Genomic DNA, 6619 nt, shown 5'->3' on the forward strand with positions numbered 1-6619 from the left:
GACATTTCAGGAACACAGGCTTCCTCAGCAGGTTGTCTATTCCTCATTTAGAGATCAAGTCCCCGTGAATCCACAGTTGGAAGGTTCCTTTGCAGAGGCCCTTCATGCAGGACATCGCAGAGGCCTTTGTAGCTTGAGAGTGATGAAATCCTGAAACCTTGCTGGCCAGGGTCCCAGTGCATACCACTGCCGGGCTGCCATTCTTCTAAATTCAGCTTCAGGCTTCTCACTCCCATGCATAATTCACATAATTCACATATGTCACCTGCCTGAGAGGTTCAAGTGTTTCTGCTAAAGGAGTGGCTTTGTGAGGGCAATGGGAAGAAAATGGTTATTTAATAATTTACTGACCATTGCATTTCAAGATCTATACCCATGTGATGCATTTTCCAACCTTCTAACTCCATAGATCTAGAGCTTTTCCCTTTCTGCAGTGTCAAAATTAGTATTTAATAATTACTTCCTTTTGGATAGAAATCTAAGCTGTTCTACGTATTATCTTACATGATTTTACAATTAAGAAAAAATAGGTAACTTGCACAAGGTTGTTTAGCTGGTTAAGAACAGAGTTGAGACTGGATCCTAGGGCTGCCAGGCTGCCTGGGAAATGTCATACCAAGTGTTACAATTTTCATACTTTCAAAATAGACATTTCTTTGTACACTTATTTGTACCTTAAATCACCCACTGTTAGAATTTTAGGGTACATCATTTCTGAAAAACAGGGATAGGGAATCTTATTTGAAGAAAGCTGCTTACAAATTTATTGCTTAAGCCAGGCTTTAGTAATTGGCAACGTTTTCTGTAAAGGGCCAGATAGTAAGTATTTTAGGCTTTGTGGGCCAGATAATTTCCATTGCAACAACTCAACTCTGCCATGGCTGTGAAAAGGCAGCCACAGACAATATGTAAACAAATCAGCATGGCTGTGTTTCAAGAAAACTTTACAAGAACGGGTGGTATGCTACCTTTGGCCCCTGGACTATTGTTTGCTGACCTCTGACTGAGGCTGTGGTGCTATTAGGGCTGTGCACGTTTTTATACTTAAAAAGATATTAGTAAAAATATTTGTCTCTGATTTTCTGAGTCAGCTGGGAAGGTGAAATTTGTTTCACAAAATATTCATCCCAGTGCTCCAGAAAAGTCTCCACACATTTACCTCACCAATATATTCCACAAACTTGACTGAAACATCATAGATTCAAAGAATGTTAGTGCACAGGCATATCTGAGATAATTTCATCTAAGCCCCTCATTGTATAGATGGGGAAACAAAGGGAGTTTTTCAACTTCTCATGCAAAAGAAGTACAAGTAGAATTTGGAAAACCAATAATTGATGAGTATAGAACTTAATGTGTGGTTGAAATATTGCTATTTCTTTGCCAAAGAATAAACTATATTATATGTATAATCAACTATATGATATATATAAGAAACTATATAAATATATAAAATGCATCCTGATAACTTCCTGTCTTACCTTAGTCATATTACAGAGAGTTTGTTTTTCCTACAAGACATTGTAAAGTCTTTTAAAAATATCAGATAGAAAACTATAAAAAGCTGTCTTATGTTCCTAGACTTGAGCAAATGTCTTTTCACAATGTCGCTCTTCTGTATCCTTTCATTATTGGCCAAGACAATCAAAGGCCTTTTGTTTTGCCGTAGCCTCCCGCAAGATACCCGTGGACCAGGTGTCAAGGTCGCAATAGAATGCAGGTGGCACACTCAAATCAAGATCATTTAAAGGAGTGAGGAGAGTTAGGGAATCACAAGGGGCAGGGCAGTCACCCAACGGTAGAATCAGTGCTACCACTCCGAGACCCAAAAGGATGAGCAGAGCAAACACGGGAACCCGCAGTCACAAAAGAAGGCTCTTAAAGACAACAATGGTACCCAGTCTCGGACATAGCTAGCCTGTGCCAGACGGTTGTCAGCTTGGTGCCTCGGCTCCTGTGGAAGGCTGGGACGCTGTTCCCCAGAATCCCCTTCCCAGGATGGTTCCAGGTTAGAGGTGACCAAGGAGAGGGACTTGCACAAGATTTGGAAGGTGAACATGAAGGAAAGCCCGTCACTTTTGGAAGGTCACGTTGGTCGGACACGATGACACAGAGATGTATCTGTCCCTGGCAGGCCCCAGCTGGTCCTCTCTGCCTTCCTTCTCATATTCCCAGTGGCAGACGCTGCTCACCAACCCAGCCTCAAGCCCCCAGTCAGGCGCATGGCGGCAGCTTCCACAGATTTCACAGACTTCCTTTTCTGGGTCCCACTTTGATAACCGCACATGCACAGCTGCTTCTCAGGCTTTTCTGCGAGCTCCATGGTGCTGAGAACTCCTGTTCCCGTGCACCTGGCTAAAATGACCACGATTATTTTTGTCTGACCCTCTGATTCTCCTGCCAGACCGTCACATCCCAGCTCCTCCCACAGTCTGTGGAAGCTCTAACTTTTGTTTGAAACCCTTTCTTCCCGCCTTATTGGTGGTGATGATCTTTTTCTGAGTTAATTCTGGGTATACGGCCCTAGGCTACCTCGCAGGAAGGGAGCCAGGTGAAAAGATACTCTGACCCCGCTCCCCTGCCTCCTTCCAGACTTCTGCCAGAACTCTCTATTCCCGACCTCCTGGTGCAGACCAAGCAGTCAGCCTCCAGAACAGAGAGCTGGGTGCAGGGGGAAGGTAGGGGACCAGAGGGGCAAAGGGGGTATCTCTGGCACAGGCCATAAAATAGTTATTGTTGGATCAAATTTCCAAGAAAACTTGAGAACTTCTTACAACTTCAGCTCTAAATATGTAGAAAAAGATAAGGTTAATGACCTTCTCTGTACTCTCCTTCGAAATTAAAAAAATAGTGTAAGTCTTCAAAATGAGCATCTATGAAAAAGTAAGAAACTGAAAAACAATGCAGGTGCTGAATGGCTCCTTTGTTTTAATGGAACTGAATTACGTTTAGACGCATCTTATAAAAAAGATTCTACATAGAATAATGTTCTCTATGAACCACCTGTGCTTTGCCTTTATGGAGGAGAGAAGAAAAACTGATCCTGAATTTTTATAAAGAAATTTAAATTAGACACTAAAATAAGCTACTTGTTCCAAGGGCAATTAAAGTAATGATTCATTCAGTGGAGAATTCTAGCAAAGCTTGCTGAGTCTTCATTTCTTTCTATTAGGAACCCTATTGGGAACCAAGAGAATTCTCTAGAGCAGTGCTGTTGGATAGCAACATAACACAAGCCACATACGTAATTTAAAATTCTCTAGAAACCACATTTTAAAAAATAAAAATAGGTAAAATTAATTTTAATAATGTGTTTTTATGTTACCCAATATATCAAAACTACTATTTCGGGCTTCCCTGGTGGCGCAGTGGTTGAGAGTCTGCCTGCCAATGCAGGGGACACGGGTTCGAGCCCTGGTCTGGGAGGATCCCACATGCCGTGGAGCAACTGGGCCCGTGAGCCACAACTACTGAGCCTGTGCGTCTGGAGCCTGTGCTCCGCAACGGGAGAGGCCGCGATAATGAGAGGCCTGCGCACCGCGATGAAGAGTGGCCCCCACTTGCCGAAACTAGAGAAAGCCCTCGCACAGAAACGAAGACCCAACACAGCCAAAACTAAATAAATAAATAAATAAATTTAAAAAAAAAAAAAACTACTATTTCAACATGTGATCAATTACAATCATTAATGAAGTATCTCACAGTCTTCTTTTTGTGTTGAGTCTTTGAAATCCTAGGTATATTTTTCATATACAGCACAACTCAATTCATGTTTCCAGTACTCAATAGCCACGTGTGGTTGTTGGCTACTGTATTGGGCAGCACAGCTCTAGAGTGTGTCCTAAGATTGGTTAAGAGTTTATCTCATATAGGGACTTCCCTGGTGGTCCAGTGGTTAAGAATCCACCTTCCAATGCAGGGGACATGGGTTTGATCCCTCACTGGGGAACTAAGATCCCATATGCTGTGGGGCAACTAAGCCCACGGGCCACAACCGCTGAGACCACGTACCACAACTGGAGAGCCCGCGTGCTCTGGAGCCCACGCACCACAACTAGAGAGAAGCCCGCACGCCGCAACAAAGAGCCCGTGTGCCGCAACGCAAGATCCCACGTGCTGCAATTAAGACCCAATGCAGCCAGAAATAAATTAATAAATTAATATTTTTTAAAATCCTTAAAAAAAAAGAGCTTGTCTCGTATAGAGAAATGTAGTATAACATGAAAGAAGAGGGGCTACTATCTGCCTGTGTTATTCACCAATGTTTCCAGTTCTTCTTTCCTTGGGTGTATATGAGGATTGCCTTCCACACCCCGTTGTAACTGAGCAAGGCCAGATGATGTGCTTTGGCCAATGAAATGAGAGGAGTGATGCATCACTTCCAGTCAGCAGTATTGAAGAGCCTGTGTGTGGGGACTTCCCTGGTGGCACAGTGGTTGGGAGTCCACCTGCCAATGCAGGGGACACGGGTTCAAGCCCTGGTCCCGGAGGATCCCACATGCCGCAGAGCAACTAAGCCCGTGCACCACAGCTGCTGAGCCTGTGCTCTAGAGCCCGCGAGCCACAGCTGTTGAGCCCACATGCCACAACTACTGAAGCCCTGGTGCCTGGAGCTCGTGCTTCACAGCAGGAGAGGCCACCACAATGAGAGGCCCGCGCACCGCAACAAAGAGTAGCCCCCGATCACCACAACTGGAGAAAGACCACGCACAGCCACAGAGACCCAATGCAGCCAAAAATTTAAAAACTTAAACTTATAAAAATAAAAAAAAAACACAAAGAGCTGGTGTGTGCTACTCTGTGCCCTCTCTTCTCTTGCCATGTTGATTGTGGACACTGGTGTTGATATGGAGGTGCCCTGACATTGAAGCCGAAGCCACCTGAAATGCTAAGGCAACAGTTGGAGGACACCTGCCCTATGTGATTGGGATGGTGACGTTTGTCCGACTAAGGCCCTGCTTCTCTCAAGTGGCCCTCTCCAGATTCTGATAACAGCTCCTCCCTCTTGCTCTTTCAACCTAGGAGTGGTAACCACTGTCTGATGTTGCTAGCCCTGATGTTCTGCTTTTCCTGAGCCTTGCCCACATCTTTGTAAACTGTCCCTTTATTAACCTCTCCTCAATTACCCTGTTGATTGTGCCGTCTGTTTCCTGTGGTGGTTCTGATTGATACAGTACGCTACATCGGCCAAGTGTGAAGTGTGCCTAAAGACAGAATAAAATGAGTACATTCAAGAAATAATTCCTTGAATGCGTGTAAATCAATTTTCAAAGCACCAGTCAAAAGTGTTTCCCTTACTAACCGCCCTTATTATAGAAAAGATCCTCTTTCTCCCCCTTAAGTGAAAATGTGTGCTCATTGCCTATAGTGATTTGTGTTTATGTGTTTAAGAAATCTGTTTGCTTGAACTTGGTTGGTCTTCATTCTTTCTTTAGATATGTTCCAAGCATATACTTACAAACTTATGTTTGTCAGAAATAGCAACAAATCAAAAATAACTAGAAATTGTGTTTCAATGCCATCCTCAAACAAGGATTTTCTGAGTTCCTACCAAGGCTTCAGTTCTTACCAAGAGGCCTGAGGCTTGTGAGTTATTGTTATGTTACTTGTTCACTATAGAAAGATCAGAAAGATACAGATAAACACAAAGACGGTAAAAAGAACTCATCACTCAAAGCTAATCACCACTACTGTATGTAATTCCAAATTTTAAAAAATTGAATTTTATTGTCTGAACAGAATCTTTTAATTTGTGTTTTTGACTAAAGTTTGGACTTACTTCATTATCAATAAATATATTTTTATACCATTATTATTTATAGGAACTGCATTGTTACTATATCCCTTTCCATTCTATTGGCTCTTTAGGTCAATGCCAGTTTTTCAGTATTCAAATAATACTATGAACTTCTTTGTATTTTTAGGTATTTGGCAAAGTTTTCTGCAAATAAATTCTCGGAAGTGGGAAAGCATGTTTTAGAAAGGTATTTTAAAGCTTCAGATAGATTTCCAATCTGCCCTCCAGATAACAACTGATTATTTTATACTCCTAATAGGAATGTAAGAGATTACTCTGTATTCCCACATGGATACCTTGCCAACACTGAGTATTACCTCTGATTTTGTCTCTTTGATAGAAAATAAATGGTAGTTCATTTTTAATTTGCATTTCTGTAGTTACAGTGAGATAAAACATATTCCCACATTTCAGACAATTGGATTTCTCTACTCACGCATGGCTAGTCTTTGCAATTTCTCCACTTTACTTACTAGTGAATGTTTAGACTTATAAAGCTCTCTAAATGCTAACATTTGAGTGCTTTTGTTAGGCTAGTTCCTGACATAACCTGTTTCTTATCATATCCCCTACAATCCTATGGTGTTGATACAATTTTTGTCATTATAAGTGAAGAAACCAAAACTTCAAAGAGTTGAGTAAGTTAATCAGGGTGACTTAGTTATTATAAAAGATGATCCTCGTGCTATCCCCCAATCCCCTTGTCCCTCTAGTGCACACAGACTTTAACAACTATGGTTGTTGGTAGCTGCACCCTTCTCTGGAAGATTATCCTCAGCCAAAGGGAGCCTGTCCCAAATGTCAGGATGGCCTGCAACCAGT

At 42.2% G+C, this 6619-nt stretch overlaps 1 long non-coding RNA gene across 1 annotated transcript; it reads right to left on the minus strand.

The window, feature by feature from the left end:
* Positions 1–358: 358 nt before the first annotated feature.
* Positions 359–5852, minus strand: LOC309657940. The gene is made up of 2 exons (XR_014261978.1): positions 3667–5852; positions 359–3352 (listed from the first exon to the last, which is right to left on the minus strand). It is a non-coding gene; the product is annotated as an uncharacterized lncRNA (long non-coding RNA).
* Between the last annotated feature and the right edge of the window lie 767 nt (positions 5853–6619).

The sequence above is a fragment of the Balaenoptera physalus genome (genome assembly GCF_965194825.1).
Source record: "Balaenoptera physalus genome assembly, chromosome: 3".
Lineage (NCBI taxonomy): Eukaryota > Metazoa > Chordata > Mammalia > Artiodactyla > Balaenopteridae > Balaenoptera > Balaenoptera physalus.